This window comes from Leptopilina boulardi, unplaced genomic scaffold, assembly GCF_019393585.1.
Source record: "Leptopilina boulardi isolate dan_hultmark-lab unplaced genomic scaffold, ZJU_Lbou_2.1 LbouV2_273, whole genome shotgun sequence".
Lineage (NCBI taxonomy): Eukaryota > Metazoa > Arthropoda > Insecta > Hymenoptera > Figitidae > Leptopilina > Leptopilina boulardi.
The window spans coordinates 2,403,234-2,425,155 of NW_026137833.1; the positions used below are offsets into that span (position 1 = coordinate 2,403,234).

The 21,922-nt window shown below is 25.2% G+C and overlaps 1 protein-coding gene and 1 long non-coding RNA gene across 3 annotated transcripts in view; both read right to left on the bottom strand.

Moving 5' to 3' along the window:
- LOC127281624 (sestrin homolog) overlaps positions 1-21,922 on the bottom strand; it is a 322,721-nt gene that overhangs the window by 142,127 nt on the left and 158,672 nt on the right. The window lies entirely within an intron of this gene.
- LOC127281627 (uncharacterized) lies at positions 18,294-19,086 on the bottom strand. Its single transcript, XR_007843066.1, has 2 exons — positions 18,787-19,086; positions 18,294-18,459 (listed from the first exon to the last, which is right to left on the bottom strand). It is a non-coding gene; the product is annotated as an uncharacterized LOC127281627 (long non-coding RNA).

Genomic DNA, 21,922 nt, shown 5'->3' on the forward strand with positions numbered 1-21,922 from the left:
AATATATGAATGCAAACTTGCCGATGATATATAGTGAAGTTACTCGAATGCAAATACATATATATATATATATATATATATATATATTTGGCATCTGTTTTTTGTTATCGCAACGTGTATAATGATAAAACTATAAGAGATAAACGAATTATTACCGATTCGTTAACCTAGTTTACATTTCATATTAATATAAGAAAAAAAAAGTGACGATAAGTTAAAACAGATAAAATTTAACTGTTTAACGAAGTGAGAAGAATGAGAGAGAAAAAAAAAATATATATATGCGATTATGGTTGTCCAGCTGTGTTTCGGAAGTACATTCAGTGACATAAGATACATAATTTATCTTTGAAATTGATGAAAATATAAGTAATTAAAAAAATGCAATTAAATTTTTTTTTTAAATATATATAAAATAAATTATATTCAAAATTAATTCCTTTTATACCTTCAGGAGTTTTTATCGTCACCGATTTTCAATTCAATGACAGTTTTTGAACATTCAAAATGGTGGATCCAACATGGCGGACAAAATTCAAAAAGTTAAGCTACGTCCGAAAATTGTCTAGCACGTCGAGATTTTGAGAAAATATTTTGAAAACCTCCAAAAATACAATTTTTTTGAGTCTTTATCCCCACTTTTCTCAAAATTATGACGTGCTAGACAATTTTGGGACCCGGGATTGTGTTCGGCGGACAAAAATACATTGAAAACCACTCCGATATCAAAAATAACAAAAAAAAAATTTTTTTGAGTCTACCCCCACTTTTTTCAAAATTTCTTATTTTTTTGGTCTTGCGCATAAGAGTCTTTAAGTGTTTTTGATAGTTTCTCTTTAACCAAACGTATTAGAGACTTCCGTTAGGTCTTAAATTAAAGCTTTAATCGAATACCTTAAGACCCATATGCGCAAGACCAAAAAAATAGAGGATTTTGAAAAAAGTGGGGGTAGAGACCCAAAAAAATTTTTTTTTTGTTATTTTTGATATCGGAGTGGTTTTCAATGTATTTTTGTCCACTGAACACAATCCCGGGTTCCAAAATTGCCTAGATCTTCAGGATTTTGAGAAAAGTGGGGGTAAAGAGAAAAAAAAATATTGAAAACCCTTAAAAAACGTTTTTCTGTGTTTTTACTCCCACTTTTTTAAAAAACCTAACAGGCTGAACAATTTTGGAACCCGGGATCGTGTTCAGCAAACAAAAATACATTGGAAATCACTTCGATATTGAAAATAAAAAAAATCATCCAAACCTGTGATATGAATTCGATATTAGTTTTCAAAAATTCAAATTGTTTTCATACTCTTCAAACTTCATAAATTTCAGAGTCATAATTTTCAAATTGGATCATGCTTTTTTTTTAATTTTGTCAGATATAATTTAAATTTGGAAATTAAAAAATTTAAATTTGGAAATCTAACTTTAGATTCATATTCAGATGAAAATTAATCACAACATATTAGTGAATTAATTCACTGATTTAAATGACAAAAATATGTACATATAAAAAAAATTTATATATAGATAAACTGTTGCAGACGATGAAACTGTTTATCAACTTGACTTCTTCCCTTTAGAAATGGCGGATCAATAGAGGGTATTCAGCAAGCATGAAATTAAGTGCTGGCCATGTGTCTTTTAACAACACAAATTTATATATTTATGTGTGTGTATATATACATATATAAAGTGCTATACGTATTTAGCTCTCATATATTTTTCAAAGCTAATTTAACCAGTCAAATGTAGCAAATGAAATCTTTAGATAACAACTTCTATTTAATTATCATTTACTCCCGAGGATAAATGACCTTGGACTGCGTTAAACCTAATGTCATTGTATGATCTATATATATATGGTTCAATTATAATAAAACAAAAATAAAAACCCCTAAACTGTTACATCGCAGTCCGAAAAAGATAATCGAAATTGTCTTTTTAAATTTGTCTTTTACATTGCGTCAAAATTTAATCTTTAAAGAAGATAACTACTGAAAAACAGTTATAAATAACTTCTGTATAGTAAATTAATTAAATACTTCTAACCATTTTGTCTCTAATGTTGATAAAATAGATTTGAAATTAAAAAATCTCTGTTTCATTATAATAAAGCAGCTTCAGAAAAAAATTATAATATTTGGTGACAGCGGTGGGATTAGTGAATTTTCCTTTCAAACTAAAATATTGCAGAAATTCAGACCACAGAAAAAATCTACGGATTTATGATTCTATTTATGTTATAGACAAATGTATTTTGTTACAACAAAAGCTGTACATTATTTTATAATGAATGTATATAGCACGCACATGATATGTGCTAATTTCAGAATGGAAGCTCAGTTTAATATTTAAATCTGATTATATATATATATAGAGTAATTTTCACATTATTGGTATATATAAATTTATAGATATAGTGTGTATATTAAAGATATAATAATAAATGAAGATCGATAATAAAAATAGTACCTAAAGAAAATGTAAACAACAGTCGTGTGGAACACGTTTAGTTACTTTCCAAGAATTTCCGGTAACATGAATATATTCTTATCTTATTGACGACTAGACATGGGAAACTGCTTTACTTCAACAATGAAATTACACGTTTGTAGCATAAATAATGTCAGTGTTGTAACAATTCAATATTGACTCTTCAGTCAATTATTGGAGTACTGTATATATAAATACATTGCAATTAGGTAAATACAACCGTTTAACTGTTACATATGGGACGTTTCACGTCAACCGGCCAAGAGATCTGCCCAAAATTCTAACCAATAAAAATAAATATACAATAGATTGAAATACTCGTAAACTAATATCCTTTCAATAAAAATGTGGCAGAATTAAAAAATTCAAAATGGCATCTTTATGGTACCGCTTTAAAGATATTCCAATGTTTTTTGGATCGTCGATTACGAATCCGAAGTCAGATTTTCAAAATACAAAATGGCAGATCAAATATGGCGGAAAGAAAAAATTAAAAATTAATAGCATTCGATTGAAACTTGTTATTCGGAGGTTTTCGGGGTCGCTAATTACGAATTAGGTATCAGATTTTAAAAATTCAAAATGGCGGATCCAATATGGCGGGCGGATTTTTAAAAATTTATTAAATTCACTTGGAAATTGTTACTCAAGGGTTTTCTAGGTCGCAGATTACGAATCCGAAGTCAGATTTTCAAAATTAAAAATGGCGGATCCAATATGGCGTGCGGATTTTTAAAAATTTATTAAATTCGCTTGGAAATTGTTACTCGGGGGTTTTCGGGGTCACTGATTACGAATCCGAAGTCAGATTTTCAAAATTCAAAATGGAAGATCCAATATGGCGGACGGATTTTTAAAAATTTATTAAATTCGCTTGGAAATTGTTACTCGGGGGTTTTCTGGGTCGCAGATTATGAATCTGAAGTCGGACTTTCAAAATCTAATATGGCAGATGTTCTTTTATAAAATCTGTTACTTGGGGGTTTTCGGGACCGCTAAGTAATAAGTTTTAAGCTAATTGCATTCATGACCCAACATTTGTGCATCATTTTTAGAAAGAAATAATTACATATTAATTTCAGGTTATGTTTAGTGATAGTTTTACCTTGATAAAAGCTTTCTCTTTAATTATAGGTAAAATCAAAATTAGTTCTTCATAAATCACAAACATAACCTAAAATTTTTTTGATATAAATGAGAAAAGGAGCCTTCTTTCGTGGAGCGTCACATATTTTTTTGATTTATTATTAATAATTATTATTAATTTCTATTAATAATTAATAAATTATTATTATTATTATCAGAACATATTAAATATTTAGAAACAATAAATACAAAAATTGAAATTGTAGCAAAGCACTATTTTTTGATATCAGAGAAAATTGAAAATTTTCGTTACCTCGACCGACATTTAATTTTGTGAACCATTAGCCAAAATGTTGTTCTGCCAACATCAAAGAGGCATACCACTGAACATAGCAAAAAATAGAAAAAATTTTTATTATGAAGAAACACAATTTCTGTCTATTTTTAATTATATTTAACAAAAATGGTTTTCAAAAAAAATAATTGTTATAGATTGTCAAAAATAGTTTTATGTCAAGTGGAATTTATATAAAATGAATTTTATACCAATTAACAAATATATAGAAAATGAGTCTTATGTCAAGTAAGATTTATGGTAAATAAATTTTAAGCCAATTAAATTACATGTCAAATTAAACATTATATAAGAATTATGTCATTTTAAATATTATATGAGATTTATAAAAAATGAATTTTATGACAAGATTTATATAAAATGAGTTTTATGCCAAATATATACAAAAAATGAGTTTAATGTAAAGTAAGATTAATGGTAATTTGTATTTTATGCCAAGGTCAAATAAAAAATTACATACATATATCTAAAAATAATGTCAATTTGAGTTTTTTATTTCAAAAATACTTTTATAACATATATATTTAAGGAAAAATAAGTTTTATATCAAATAAGATTTATATTAAATGAAATTTCTGTCAACTGGAGTTTGTGAAATATATTAATGTGCCTCGTTTTTGCACCCACAGACAAGCAGTCTAGTTATGAGAGACAGAAAGAGAAATTAAGAAACAAACTATCAGGCTTATAGACAAACAAACTGATTATGGATGACAGACAGACAGACGGACGAACAAACAAACAAAACATAAAATTAGAAATGAAATATTATTAAATACTATGAGTAGAAAATTATGAAAAATAGTGATTTTTATGTTTCGGACCCCCTAAATTTTTGTTTCTTTAATTTTTTTCGCTTTTTTAAACAAAAAGGTGTAATTAAAAAAAAAAATTTTTAGGGGATCCGGAACCTAAAAATTTATAAATTTGTCATTTTTAATATTATTTGCATTTTTTCGTAAAAAAATTTCTTTTTTTTATTAATATTTATTATATTAAAAAATGTGAGGAAAAAAAATTTTATTTTCGATAAAATATCTACTCTTACAAAATTGGAAATTAAAAAAAAAAAAAAAAAAAAAAAAAAAAGAATGAAGTCTATAAAAATACGGAAAAGAATCTCCATTTATTATGTTTCCGTTGTGATAAACGCGCGCGTTGCTAAGTTGAGTTTCATGAATTGGGGTGCAAATTCCAGAGCAATAAACCTCGCCTTTGAATCTGGATTAGATGCACAAATCAAGAGGGCAATAAAAATAGGGAAAATTAATGATAACTCATTATTATAGCTGGGTACGACGAGATAAAACCGGACACTCGATCATCAATGTTGATCGCTGGCAAAAAGCGCAGGATGACAATAACAATGCCATATATTATACATGGGGCAAAATTTCTAAAATGATCCAATAGCAAAAAAAAAAAAAAAAATGAATATTTAATTTTTTGAAAAAAAAATATTATTGTATAAAAGAGATGAAAAACATTTTGACCTATATGTTTTCAAAAGGTATTTTTTTCTGCTTTTTCCAATGTTGCAAAAGTTTGTTTTTAAAAAAATTTTTTGTTTTAATTTTTTTGAAAAAAAAAATTTTTTTTTGAAAATTAAAATTATTTTTGATTTTTATTTTTTTTAAAGGACTTTATTTTGTTCTTTTTTATATTCTTTAAAATGAAGCTTACAAATTAAATACCTTTTAAAAAAAAGTCAAAAATTTTAACCCTTAACTGGCAAAATTCCTCGTTCGAACGTAAATGGCACAACGGGTCTGCTGGACCCGACGCCTTCAAAAGTGTATTGTACAGCCGGTATTGAATATTTTCGCACAAAAATTTAATCTGAGGTAGCTTATGATGTGTTTTTTAAAATGTCATTAGTTTTACAGGGATTCATTTATTTAAAGTTAGTTGAAAAAAATTGTGATAAATAAAAACCAAAAAATTGAGTGTTTTTACTTAAAAATTCATGAGTTGTTTAAATTTTAATATTATGACTTAAAAAATTTAACGTTATGATGTATTTTATTCTTTAAGGAAAAAATTACCACAACAGCAGGACTTGCAAAAGAAGGTATTTTTTTTGCAGAATAAAATGTGACTTTTTAGGTTAAAATTAAAAAATTCATAATTATTAATGTTTAAAGCTAATTGATTCTTTTTTTATCGAATTAGTTGTATCAAAAAACTTAGAAAATTACTAAGAATATGTCAAACTATTATATTAAAAGATAAAAAATATTCAAAAGCTACACATTCAATTATAATTTGAGCGTGAAAAAATGCTCGGGTCTACTGGACCCATGGTGCCAGTTAAGGGTTTAAAAAAATTGAAACCAGATTCTTAAAAATTCATAACTCGAAAATTTGAGCACTTGTAAAAAAAAATAAATTAATACGTAAACTTTTTTTTAATATAAAGAACAAAAAAAGAAATATTTACCGAATTTAAAATGTCATAGATAAATTTCACGTGGAATCACCCATATATTTATGACGATAACAACGTCACCTCTACATACCTCTATATAGATACTTATTTATTATAAAGATCTTGCAATAAGAACATATCTTCTTCAGGGTCATTTAAAAAGCAATTTATGCACAATGTGCAGGGATCGGCACTTTTCGTGCAAAATATATAAGTATATATATATATATATATATATATAATATATAGATAAAAAAACCAGATCATGCATCTGTTCAAGTAAATAGATTGTATATATATACATATACATATAAATAAATGAGTGTTGTCTACATAATCATCACTAGGTCAAGATAGTGTCTGTTTTCATTATATTATTTTTCTTTATATTTGTGGCGAATCAGCAAAGTATTATTAACATTGAAATTAATATTGAATATATATGACAATATTGTAGGTCTAAAAAAGGGGGTAAAGTAAAGGCCAAAAACTTCATTTCAAATTTAACCCTTAACTGGCACCATGGGTCCAGTAGACCCAAGCATTTTTTTTCGTTCAAATTAATTGAATGTGTAGCTTTTAAAATATTTTTTATATTTTAATATATTAGTTTGACATATTCTTAGTAATTTTCAAAGTTTTTTGATACAACTAATTCGATAACAAAAGAATAAATTAGCTTCAAACATTAATAATTATAAATTTTTAATTTTAACCTAAAAAGTCACATTTTCTTCTGCAAAAAAAAAATACCTTCTTTTGCAAGTCCTGCTGTTGTGGTAATTTTTTCCTTAAAGAATAAAACATCATAACCTTAAATTTTTAAGTCTTAATATTAAAATTTAAATAACTCAAGAATTTTTAAGTAAAAACACGCAATTTTTTGGTTTTTACTTTTCACAATTTTTTTTAACTAATTTAAAATAAATTAATCCCTGTAAAACTAATGAAAATTTAAAAAACACATCATAAGCTACCTCTGATTAAATTTTTGTGCAAAAATATTCAATACCGGCTTTACAATACACTTTTGAAGACGTCGGGTCCAGCAGACCCGTTGTGCCATTTACGTTCGAACGCGGAATTTTGCCAGTTAAGGGTTAATTAAAAAAATTTTTTTTTTATAAAGTTTAAAATCTGCTCTTTCAGCACAGAAAATTTGAAAATGTTTTTTCTTTGTTTTTGAGATGTTAATTAATGAATGAAAATTAATAAAAAATGAAATATTTCTGCAAACAAATAAAGTTAATTTTGAACTTACCCAATAGATACTTTTAAAATTCCTCATCAACAATGTCCAATATAAAATATTTTTGATTCTGATTTACACTTTCTAAAGAAACTTATTTTTAATCAAATAATATTATTTTCCGAAAACCCTATTGATTATATTAATAATATTTTACATTAATATATTCTGATATTAGAGGTTATGTATCGAAAAATGGACGATACTTTTTTTTATATGTTTACACTTCTGATCCGGTGATTAAACTGATGTCAGTAGACAGTAATTGAATGCCCTAACCTAAAAAAAACAAGAAATTTGGCGCGAAATTCCACTTTTCTTATTCGTGAATATCAAAATAGTCTAGCAGACAACATTATAATTATCAGAGTCTAAAAATTTAGAAGAAAAAAACTAGTTCTGATAATAATTTATTGCTAAATTGTTATTGTTTCTTAATTTATTTAACAACGATAAAATATCTTAAATTATATAATAACGTTATCGCTGTCTAAAACTAAGTTTCAATGTTGCAAAAAACGAAGCCTCGTGATCGAGGAAGTGAATCAAAGAAGACTTAATAAACCAGATTACATCATTAGATAATATATGCATCTATATACATATACATATAGGTATATATATATATATATATATATATATATATAATATAATACAATAATAATAAAAAAAATTTAAACTCAAACATTCATAACTTTTGTACAAATATAAAAAATTTTATTTCATACTAAATTATTTTTAAAATAAAATTTTAAACAATAAATATTTTTCTAAAGTTAGTACCTAAAGTTAAATTTTTCTATTAAAATTTGCAAATTTTCAATTATTGATAAAACACAAAATAGTTGTTTATAAAAATATACCTATAATTATCTTTTTTTTTTTTTAATTAAAAGAAATCAAATTCTTTTTAAATAAATAAAATATTTAAGAGGCCAGAAATTTAAATATTATAAATGAATGAATTTTTTCATTAAAAATAATTTTCTTTTTTAATTTGTAATAGAAAAAAAAAATTCTTAATTAATTTGAAACTATCCATTTAATAAAATGACATAATATATATATAATGATAAAAATTAAAATTGGATGAAATAGAAGGAAATGAAAGAAATTATTGTGCAGAGATCATTTTGATTTCATCAGAAACTATATTTAAAGTGTCTTGTTTGTGCAAGATGGGATTGACGATTACGTTATATTATTATTATTATTATTTTTGTATTATCGCCTCAGGATATGAATTTTGGCGCCAACCAAGGAATGTCCTTGAATCAAGCGACACACTAGATATAAATTTCAAATTTTTCTAACAAAAATTTTTTTTTTTGTTAAAATATAACCTATATATATATGTAATTGGCGATAAGCCCATTTTACTTTCTATCGTGATTGAAATCACCGCACAGCATGCACGTGGAACGCCAATTTTCCGAAAGAAAATCTTCTTTCACAAAAAAAAAAAAATGGCATCCATTATATAATGAGGTAAAAAAAAATTTAAGTTACCAATTTTGAGAAAAAGTGAAAAATATTTATCTATTTAAATAAAAAAAAATGAAACTCAAAAAAAATTTAATTTAAAAAATCACCTATTTTGAGAAAAATGTAAAAAATAGTTTTAATTTTTAAAAAATATATTCTTTAATCAATTAATAAATAATTTTTCGAATGTAAATTTTTTTCCAGACTTTTTTTTATTAATATTATTGTAAATTTAACATTAAAAAAGGAAATTTAAAAAAATTTTCTATGTTTTATAAAAAAAAGATATTTCGAATCAGAAATTTTTTGGCGCAAGTATTTTAAATATATAGAAGTAAACAACCCGTAACTATCATGAACGTGTGCATCCTGTTGATCTAGAGGCGGTTATAAATTTTGTTATTTATAAAATTATTGTTTTTCGTATGCAAAAAAAAAAAGCATTTTTTTTTTTAAAGTTTTAAAAGTTTTTTTTTATTCAAAGAAAATAATTTTTTTTAAGTGTTTATTCAAATTTTCTAGCCTATTTTTAAAATTAATTAATAAATAATAACAATTTTAAAATGTTAAAAAAAAATATCCAAATTATTTGATATACAGGCTAATTTTTTTTTTCACAGACTAAGTTATAAAATAATTACATTCAACAAAAAATACTGGAAAAATTTTTTGCAATTAATTTACAATTAATTAACTTTTTTTTTTATTCATGTAGATGAGAACATATTCCTACTTTAAGGCGGTTCAACCCCTTGACATAACCTCAAAAAAAAAAATTGGTTTTATCGCCGAATTGAAGTATATTATTACAATTTTTTTATCCTAAATTTTGAAAATTAAAAAATAATTTTCAAAAAAATTATTTTATACAAATTTGTTGTCAAATAATAATTTATTTAACAAAATCAGCTATTATTTTTCAAAAATTGGATAAAAATTATAATTATTTGGGAACTTTAAACAAAAATTACAAAAAAATTTTTTGTTATTATTATTTAACAAAAAATTGTGGCTAAAAATAAATTTTTTCTTAACTGTTTAATTGAATCTTTCAAAATTTGATAAAAACCGAAATTTTATTTACGCAGTTTTTTTTTGAGCCGAGATTTTACTTGTCCGAATTTTTATTTGTTCGAATTTTCATTTAAGAGCATTTGAAACTTCGTGACGTCACAAATCATGGCGCATGACACGCAAACTTCTCAGGTATGTGAAAAGCACAATTTTGAATATTTTTTAAAAAAACCTTTTGGAAAATGTTCAGAATAACATAGACTCTGTCTGTTATGGGCGGAAAATTCAAAATTTTGCGTTTAAAACGTTTTTTAAACAATGTTTAAGTTGGTTGTCACAAGTAAGGAAAAATACACGAATTGCTTATATGTAGGCATTGTTTAAAAAACGTTTTAAACGCAAAATTTTGAATTTTCCGCACATAACAGACATAGTCTATGTTTCTCTGAACATTTTCCAAAAGGTTTTTTTTAAAAAATATTCAAAATTGTGTTTTTCACATACCTGAGAAGTTTGCGTGTCATGCGCCATGATTTGTGACCTTAACATTGTTTAAAAAACGTTTTAAACGCAAAATTTTGAATTTTCCGCACATAACAGACAGAGTCTATGTTATTCTGAACATTTTCCAAAAGGTTTTTTTAAAAAATATTCAAAATTGTGCTTTTCACATACCTGAGAAGTTTGCGTGTCATGCTCCATGATTTGTGACGTCACGAAGGTTCAAATGCTCTTAACATAAAAGGCATTTTAAATAATTTTCATTGGGTAGAATTTCATTGCATAGAATTTTCTTTCAGATGAATTTTCATTTGTTCGAATTGTTATTTGAGATAATTTCCATATAACCGATTTTTTATACTACAGAATTTTTATACTTAACCGAAAAATCATTTAACAGAATTTCTAATTAAAAGAATTTTCATTTGTCCGAAATTGCAAATTGCCGAACAAAAAATCGATTTCGGCGCGATTTTTAAAATCAACCAATCAAAAATTATCCATAAAATTCTGATTAGTTGATTTTAAAAATCGCGCCAAAATCGATTGTTGTTTCGGCCATTCGCAATTTCGGACAAATTGAAAATTCTATCAATTAGAAATTCTGTTAAATGATTTTTCGGTTAAATATAAAAATTCTATAGTATGAAAAATCGGTTATATGGAAATTATTTTAAATAATAATTCGAATAAATGAAAATTCATCTGAAAGAATAAAATGAAAATTCTATGCAATGAAATTCTATCCAATAAAAATTCTTTAAAATAACTATTATGTTAAATGAAAATTCGAGTAAATAATAATTCTGACAAATAAAAATTCTGTCAAGTGAATTTTCGATTATATAATAATTCTGTAATATAGAAAATCGTTTTTGATGAAAATTCTGCAAAATACTAATTCGATCAAATAAAAATTCAGGCTCAAAAATAATTATGACAAATGAAATTCCATAAAATGAAAATTCTAACTAATTATTATTTTTAATCATGCGTCCCAAAATTTTGAAATAGAAATTTAAAAAAAAAAACCCAATAACAGCAGTTTCTATCTCGATTAAATTTTGAAAACAAAGAAATAGAAAAACACGAATTTTCAATCAATAGAGTGAAAATGATTCATATATGTAAAAGACAAGTAACCATAAATTATATTATAAGCGAATAATTATGTTTGAAAATGGAGATAAGTCTTGTTTAACAGCGGCTAATTGTCAAAGTATGACTTCACGTCCAAGAATTGAAAAAGTGGCTGGCACATTGCCACTTGTGAATCCACGTGGAACTTAAAATGTAAATAGAAAGATAAGCTTCACGAAATGCAGTGTATATATATATGTATACAAAGAGTTCGAGCAGGACATGCTTATTTGTTCTTTTGGCATTAATTCATAATTAGTGCATCAGTGAGAGAATATGAACGTTTATATGTATATGACAAATATGTCCGTATAATTAATTATTTTGTGAAACTATATAGACATTGTTGTTTGCAAATTCCAATCCTTTTCCCCTATTGCAACTTTAATTTCGCACTTGACTTATAAGAATCGCGTGGAAGACTCAATTGTTACCACGTCGCAATATTGATAGACACGTGTGTTAAGAGAGACATCAACCTATACTATATTTATGATATTAGAGGGAAAATATGCTAAAGGGAACTTTAAACTTTACAAAATTGTAATAAATAACTTTAAATTATAAAGAAATTTTTTTATTTTCACTTTCACTTTCACTAATTTTTATTTTAATAGAAATACTTTACTTATAAAAATATAATAATAATAATAAAATTATAATTAAAGTATTTCTATTAAATGAAGAATTAGTGGAAATGAAAGTGAAAGTGAAAATGTAATTACAGAGTCAAAAAATAAAAAATAAATATTTATTAAAAATAAATATTAAATTTTCTAAATAAATAATTTTAAACATATATAATAATATAATAAATATTTTTATATTATATACGTTTTAAATATAAATATATATATTTTTTTTATAAATATATAGGTATCAAATATATCTTAATTATATTATACAAAAAAAGACAAATCGACATATTTCTCCATCACTTATCGGATTTTTGCCATGTGGTTTATAATCGCTCATTCGATTGTATTCCATATCGAATGAACGATCATTTATTGGGATTGATAACTATAACTAAAGAGTACGTTATATATATATATATATATATATATATATATATATATACATGTGGGGCAAAATTTCTAAAACGATCCAACTGAAAAAAAAATTTTCCGATTGTAATCAAAATTTGCACATAGTTTAACCCTAATAATGAAAACTTTAATATTTGCAAAAAAAATTCTAATTTTAACCTTTTTTCTTGAAAATCAAAAAAATTAATTTTTTTTTTCTCAAAATCGACCACAGAAAATTAAAAGGCATTAAAATAAGCTGCAACGCTTATTATTTTAATCCAATTTTGCTTATTTCAATCCATTTTGGTATTAAAATAAGCAAAATTGGATTAAAATATAATAAGCGTTGCAGCTTATTTTAATACCTTATAATTTTCTGTGACATTTTTCAAAAATATTTGAATAGTGTAAAATTTAAAAATTAAAAAAAAACTTGCCGATTTTGAGAAAAATATTTTTGATTTTCAAAAAAAAGGGTTAAAGTTTTAATTTTCTGAAAACTTTTTTTTTACATCATTCAAAAGAGCAGGAAATAAATCTTATGAAAACATATAGGTTAAAAATGTTTTTATCTATTTTTTTTAATCTTATTGTATATAATAGTTAAGAATTTTCAAAGAATCCATTGTTTTTTACGTATTGCGGATCATTTGAGAAATTTTACCCCATATATATATATAGCGATTGTAGACCGCGTTCATGTGCAAATATGTAAATTTACCGCATTGTACACTTTTCCTCTTGTCTCCGCTGCACCTCAATTTTAAACCGAGTTTATAACACGTGTATATTTATGCATCGTTGCGTTGCATAATCGTTATATTGCCAGACGAATATTTTCAATAGTAAAGACAAGCTTTCATTTGACGCCTGCAAAATTTTCTATTACTGCACACTTTAAATATATATATATATATATATTGCAAACCAAAGTGGGAAAGGTCTTTGATTGAACAAACAAAAGACTCATTGTCAATGAAATGAATTGTATATAATGTGTGCTTCACTATATATCGAATAAAATTCAACTTTTTTTTTCAAGAAAAATACGAACAGTCATATAGTGCTAATAACACTGACTTTGTAAATTATATGTGTTTTCTTTTAATTAACAAAAAATTTAGTAAAATAAATGGGACGCATGATTATGTTCTAACAATCATTAGTCTTAATTTACATTTTATCGAATTTTATTTGTCCTAATTAGTTTTGAGCCGAATTTTAATTTGTTCGAAATAGCATTTGGCATAATTTTCATCAATCCGATTTTCTATATGGCAGAATTTTTATATAACGGAAAATTCAACTCACAGAATTTTTATTTCTTCGAATTTTTATTTGTCATAATTTTTAATTACTCGAATTTTCATTTAACATAATCGTCATTTTAAAGAATTTTTATTGGTTAGAATTTCATTGAATAGAATTTTCATTTAGATGAATTTTCATTTGTTCGAATTATTATTTGATATAATTTTCATATAATCGATTTTTCATACTACAGAATTTTTACTTAACTGACAAATCATTTAATAGAATTTCTAATTGATAGAATTTTCAAATGTCCGAATTTTCAAATGGCCGAACAAACAATCGACAGAAAGATTTCAGCGCGATTTTTAAAATCAACCAATCAAAAATTATTCATAAAATTGTGATTGGTTGATTTTAAAAATCGCGCTGAAATCTTTCTGTCGATTGTTTGTTCGGCCATTTGAAAATTCGGACAAATGAAAATTCTATCAATTAGAAATTCTATTAAATGATTTGTCGGTTAAGTAAAAATTCTGTAGTATGAAAAATCGATTATATGGAAATTATATCAAATAAAAATTCGAAGAAATAAAAATTCTGTGAGTTGAATTTTCCGTTATATAAAAATTCTGTCATATAGAAAATCGGATTGATGAAAATTATGCCAAATGCTATTTCGAACAAATTAAAATTCGGCTCAAAACTAAGTAGGACAAATAAAATTCGATAAAATGTAAATTATGACTAATGATTTTTAGAACATAATCATGCGTCCCAAATAAATATGTGACGCGATCTGAAGAAAGGGACCTTAGAAGCAAAAAATTATAGGTTACGTTTTTATATTTTAAAGTAAAAATACCCAAAAACGTTCAACTCGTAATGCAAACTAATGATATTTAGGTCTTTATTACATCTAAAATATTCAATAAAAACTGATTTCAATTTAAAAAAAAAAATAAAAAATAAACTTTTAGTTTAAGTAAAACTGTCGTAAACATAACCTATAATTCATTTGCTTCTAAGGTCCCTTTCTTCAGATCGCGTCACATATACAGAGGAATTTTTAGGTTAGGAAGCTTGAGAATTGACAATTATTAGAGCCAACCATGTAAAGCAAAACTAGAGATAATGGCGGGAAATTCAAAAATTTTTGAAATAAAAGCAGTAGATATTTAGAGACAAATTATAATAAAATTAATAGACTTTTAATATTTTTAGCAATTTTATTATATATTAAAAAAATGAGGAACGTATAAATATTTCTTAAAATTTAATTATATAATTTTTTAAGAATTTTTACATTTATCGCCACTATATCTATATAGTTTTGCATTACGTGATTGGCGCTCCTGCTTGTCAATTCTCAAGCTTCCTAATCTAAAAATTTTGCTATTTAATTTTTCAAAAATTTTAAATCAGCTTCGAGAAGTAATTTTTTTTTAACCACAAAAAATAGTTATTACAGTATTTTCTATAAGTAATTATTATTTATATATATATACTGTGTTACAAAAAAATATGACTACAAACACTTCTAATTGGACCTATAGTAGAGTTTGTAGAGCATAAAAAACAGAAAAGAATAGTGTATATTTAATTGCTTATACACCCTAAAAATTTGATTTTAGAGACGAAAAACCATTTTTTGTGAAAAAATCCTTGTAACTTCCTTATTTTTTGCCAAATTTCAAATTTTTTTTTTAATTTTTAAGCTGAAAAACAGATCTTTGCAACTGTTTAAAGGATTTTTGTTGTATCTTCTTAATTGATGACGATAAAGACAAAATAATTTCAAAAAGGAGGAGGCCCCCTAAGGCCTATATATTTCGCCCCCTTGGGATTTTAATTTAAATGGTTGAAAACTTTTTCTTATAATAGAAAAAGTAATTTTTCATTGATTTTAGGTGAAACGGGGGTGTTTTGGTCAAATTAACCCTTAGATTTTAGGGTTTTTTTTTTCAAAAAGAGTGTCAAAAAAACATGCAAAAAACATTTTCCAAATGTTGAGCAATTGGCTTGAAAATCGTTGCTCGGGGGTTTTCGGGGTCGCTGATTACGAATCCGACGTTAGTTTTTTAAAATTCAAAATGGCGGATCCAATATGGCGCATGACTTTTTGAAAATTTAATATTATTGTCCTGAAAATTGTTACTCGGGGATTTTCGTGGTCGCTGATTACGAATCCGACGTTAGTTTTTTAAAATTCAAAATGGCGGATCCAATATGGCGGATGACTTTTTGAAAATCTAATATTATTGGCCTGAAAATTGTTACTCGGAGTTTTTAGGGGTCGCTGATTACGAATCATCCAAATAACAATTTTCAGGCCAATAATATTAGATTTTCAAAAAGTCATCCGCCATATTGGATCCGCCATTTTGAATTTTAAAAAACTAACGTCGGATTCGTAATCAGCGACCACGAAAATCCCCGAGTAACAATTGTTACTTGGATGATTCGTAATCAGCGACCCCTAAAACCTCCGAGTAACAATTTTCAGGCCAATAATATTAGATTTACAAAAAGTCATCCGCCATATTGGATCCTCCATTTTGAATTTTGAAAAACTAACGTCGGATTCATAATCAGCGACCCCGAAAACCCCCGAGCAACGATTTTAAAGCCAATTGCTCAACATTTGGAAAATGTTTTTTGCATGTTTTTTTGACACTCTTTTTGAAAAAAGAACCCTAAAATCTAAGGGTTAATTTGACCAAAACACCCCCGTTTCACCTAAAATTCAATATCAAAAATTTTTTTTCTCATTCATAAATGTTTAAGAAAATAAATGACTATTCGCTAAATATACTTATATGAAAATTACACAATGATCTCTTTACTTTTCTAAGATTCACTCGTTAAACACTTATAGACACATCAGAGAGATAGTGCAAAATGATAAAAAAAAAAAAAAAATTCAAGATTTAATTGATAAAACAAAAAATACTTCACACATTTACGTTAATCTTTGACGATATCATAAATTCAAAAAAAAATATATTTTTTTTTTTACTATTTGCCATATAAGAAAATTAAAAATTGACATCATCGAAAAATTTCAAAGAAAAATATATATATTTGTTAATGTATTTTTTAGCTTTTTTTTTTATTGTCGGTTTTATAAATTCGCTTACGTAAAAGCTTCGGAAAAATATAATAAACTTTAGAAGACAATTTCCTTTAGATTTTTTTTTTTTTTTAAGACAAAAAATATATGGCTTATGTATCATAAAAAGAGGATTTCTCCTTGACAAAAGACGACTCTTTTGACATAATTTTTCATTATCAGCAAGTTCTTCTTTTACATTACATTGAGAAAAAAAAATCTCTTTTAGCATTTCAGATAAAAGGAAATAACAAGATTTTCTGTTTATTGAGGCACAAAGTTTGCTTAATGTCTTTCTGTTTTATATGAAAGTTTTCTCATTTTGCTTATTCAATACCTAAGATAATATTTTATTAATTATTAATTAATAATTAATAAGTATTATTAACTATTATTAATTATTATTATAACTATTGTTAATTATTAATTAATAAAAATTAATAAAATTTAATTATAATTAAAAATAGTTATTAATAATTATTACTAATTATTATTAATAACTATTAATAACTTTTCATTACATAAAGATGCAGTCTTCTATAATAATAATTTATAACGACTAATTGTCAATAGTTTAGTATATATTATTTTAAAAAGAGACTTTTACGAGTAAGATAAAGGTTAATTTGTGACTAGCGCAGAAGTCAATACAATTAACTTTAATGACTTTTAGCATGAGGATTTAACGATTACATATATATATATATAGATAGATTATTTTTCTTAAAAATAGAATTTTGTCATTTTCGAAATACTAAACATATTGGTTTAACTCAAATACACGTATAAATTAATTATATTTTCTTTACGCGTATACAAACATGAGAAAAATGTTTATTTCTCTTATATAAACGGTAAATAAATATTTATTTGGTTGAAATAAAAAATTTTATTTGCTCCAAATAAAACTTGCATTTTTAAAATTTTTGTAGTTTTATTTGGAAAATTTCTAATTTATAAATAACGAAGTAAAAAAAAAAAATTTTTTTAATTTTTTTTTTAGTTTTAAAAAACTAATTTAGGCATTCGATTCTACGTGAAAATATACTACGGAAACATGTATTACATGAATTTATTAAGGGGGGAACACCAGTTGTAACTCAAAAAATAATGCTTTTTTCAAGAATATTTTCCAAAAGAACAATGAATCTTTTTAAAGAATACTATTTATTAGTTAAAAGTACATGTAAAAAGCTGTAATTTAAAAGAAAAAAAAAATTTTTTTAACAAAAACTTTTGGAGATATGAGCCATTGAAGTGGCGTCTTAAGAAAAAAGGCGAATTGCGGTGACCAGCATTCTGCAAGTATACTTCGTCTGAAATACAAAAATGAAATTGATTTACATTTATTATAAGATTATCTAGTTCGTGATCGAAGGATTTAAAAAAAAAAAAAATTTGACAAAATGGCGACCTGTCAAAGTCAAAAGTATGATTTTCGTTAAAAAAATACGGTCGATTTTCAGCTATATAAAAAAAAGTTTTGCATAAAAAAAAAAATCCTTCGATCACGAACTAGACTTATATGTGTAAATGAAGCACACTAAATTTTAAATAAATCGGTTTAATGGTATTCGAGTAATCGTGGTCACCGACTTGGAAAATGTCATTTTGATAAAAACGCATTCAAAGTTTCAACTTACTTTTTTTTGTTCAGAAGAAATTTTGTTTCCAAGTTACAAAGAGTCATCGATTCTTGGACCATATAATAACTCTTCCGCAGTGGTTGCCGTTTCTAAATCATAGGAAAAGGCCATCTGTCGTTAGGGTCAGTTATGGCTGGCCACCTTGTATGAAGCCACGGGACGCGCCGATGCAGTGTTCTGTATATCTCATTTATTTTTCACCGGATCAACTTTGAAATTTACAGACACATTTCTAAATATGTGTACTTTAAGAAAATGCACAAAAAAAAAATTGATTTTTCGAAAGTTACAACTGGTGTTCCCCCCTTAATAAAGTAACATTGTTGTAAAAATGTTATAAACAATTTAGAAGATTTTATACAACAAAGTAAATTTATAAAAAAAATAAAAAATTAAAATAATACATGTTCCCGTAGTAATTTTTCACGTTGAATCGAATAGCGCTAATAGTTTTTTTTTTTTAAATTCACAATTTCTTCATTTGTTTATAACAAATGAAAATTTTGAAAAATAAAAAAAATTTTTTTTTTTTTTAATTTTTAACGTTAACAATTATTTTTAAGGCTCGTACTAGGATCACAATAGTTGTTTTTTCCATATCTACTATTCTGTAGAATTTATAATTTACTTATTTGTTTATAATAAATTGTTAAAAAAAAAAAATTTTTTGTCAGAAAATTTTTAATGTCAAAAATTAAAATTAAATTGATAATAGAAAAAAAATTCAAATTCATTTTAACTATTGTTTATCAATTAATTTATCAAATATCAATACTCGGAGGTTTTTGGGGTCGACAATTCAGAATTAGGTATCAGATCTTCAAAATTCAAAATGGCGTATCCAAAATGGCGAACAAAAAAAATTAAAGTTCATTCAATTCAATTTAGTCTTATTAATCAGGGATTTTTTAAGGTCGCTGATTACGAATTTGGTATTAGATTTTCAAAATTTAAAATGGCGGATCCAAAATGGAGGACGAAAAAAATTTCATTCGTTGAATTCGATTCAGTCTTATTACGTAGGGGTTTTTTGGGGTCGCTGATAACGAATTACGTTTCAGATTTACAAAATTCAAAATGGCGGATCCAAAATGGCAGTCTTTTTTTAAAAATTCATTGGAATTTTTTAAAATTCTTTACTCGGTGGTTTTTGGGGTCACTGACTCCGAATCAGGTATCAGATTTTCGAAATTCAAAATGGCGGATCCAATATGGCAGTCATTTTTTTAAAAATTCATCGGAATTTATTAAAATTCGTTACTCGGGGGTTTTTGGGGTCACTGACTCCGAATCAGGTATCAGATTTTCGAAATTCAAAATGGCGGATCCAATATGGCAGTCATTTTTTTAAAAATTCATCGGAATTTATTAAAATTCGTTACTCGGGGGTTTTTGGGGTCACTGACTCCGAATCAGGTATCAGATTTTCGAAATTCAAAATGGCGGATCCAATATGGCAGTCATTTTTTTAAAAATTCATCGGAATTTATTAAAATTCGTCACATGGGGGGTTTTCAAGGTCGCTGATTATGAATCTAACCTCAAAATCAGGATTAGTGATTTTAAAAAAAGGCCTAGCAAAACAATTTTAAACTTTTTGTTTAAATTTTTCAAAATTTGTTCAACATATTATTTCCTCTATTTTGAATTTCTGTTTATGAATATAAAATTAATAATTGAAATAAATTTTTGAATATAAAAATTGATAATTGAAATAAATTTGAATATAAAAAATGGAAAATTGAAATAAATTTGAAATTAATTTAAAATTATTGTCTATCAATTTTGATTCTAGTGCAGGAACATGACCTTATATAGAATTGAAGTTCTCGTTATTTTTATTTATTTTTTTTTTGAAATACAATCACGCGCGTGCTTATATAGGCAACAATAAAGGACTCATTGTAAATGACATGCAATAGTATATACATATATATATGTACAATTACACATTAATTTAACTGAAATAATTACGCTTCGTTCGATAATAGGGCGTTTGACCCCGGCTTCAGTCGACTGACGTAGAAATCATAACTTTTATGTTTGTTATTTAAAGTCATTACACGCGCAAGACAGTCGTGTGCCTATATAAAACATTTAAATAAACGAGATTAATTTCAAATCGTTCAATGATAATTTAGTGAAAAAAATTTTAAATCTCAACAAAAATTACCAGTTATCTATATATTTAGTTGATTACTAAATACTCTAGTTTGCATAAAAATCGATTATTCTTTTAAATTATAAATTTTAAATTTTATTAATTATAATTAATTGAATAAAATGCAATTATAATATCAAGGGAAAAAAATTATTCTCATTATTAGAGGATATGTTTTTTTTTTTAAATTTGAATCAATTTTTGCTTCTAATAATATAGTGAAAAAAAATATTCTTAGTTTTAGAGTATATTCCTTTTATTTTGACGCAACTTCTCTTCTACAATATGGTATCAGATTTCCTCTTAATTAAAGAGGATTATTGTTTTAAAGCATTATTTGTTTAGTTTTGATTCAACTTTTGCTTATACATTGAAAAAAATATTCTTCTTTTGAGAGTATTTCGATTTATTTTGACGCAACTTTTCTTCTACAATATATAGTATCAGATTTCCTCTTAATTGAAGAGGATTATCATCTTAAAGCATTATTTATTTAGTTTTTATTCAACTTTTGCCAATACATTGGAAGAAATATTCTTTGAGAGTATTCCTCTTATTTTGTTGCAAATTTTCCTCTACAATATAAGCTATTAAAAAGATTTTCTCTCAATTAAAGAGGATTGTCGTCTTAATGAACAATTTACATACGAGTGTCACAAAAATTAACGTTTTTTTACATTATGATAATCTTTAGCATATTACTATTAAGAATTAAAAGAATATACTTTATTAGAGAATATTATTCTTATTCTAAGATGATTATATACTCAATGTGAGCAGAAAGTTTTAGACTCGTCTAATCAAGGCTGTCCTCATAAAATAATAGAAAAAAAGTATTACTTGAAGAGTAATAATTTCGTTTTTAGTATAAAATTGAAAAACAATTTCAATCGTCCTCTTAAATGAAGAATATTTTATTTCCAATGTATTGGTAGTAAAAAAAATATATTACACTAAAAACCGAGTACAATA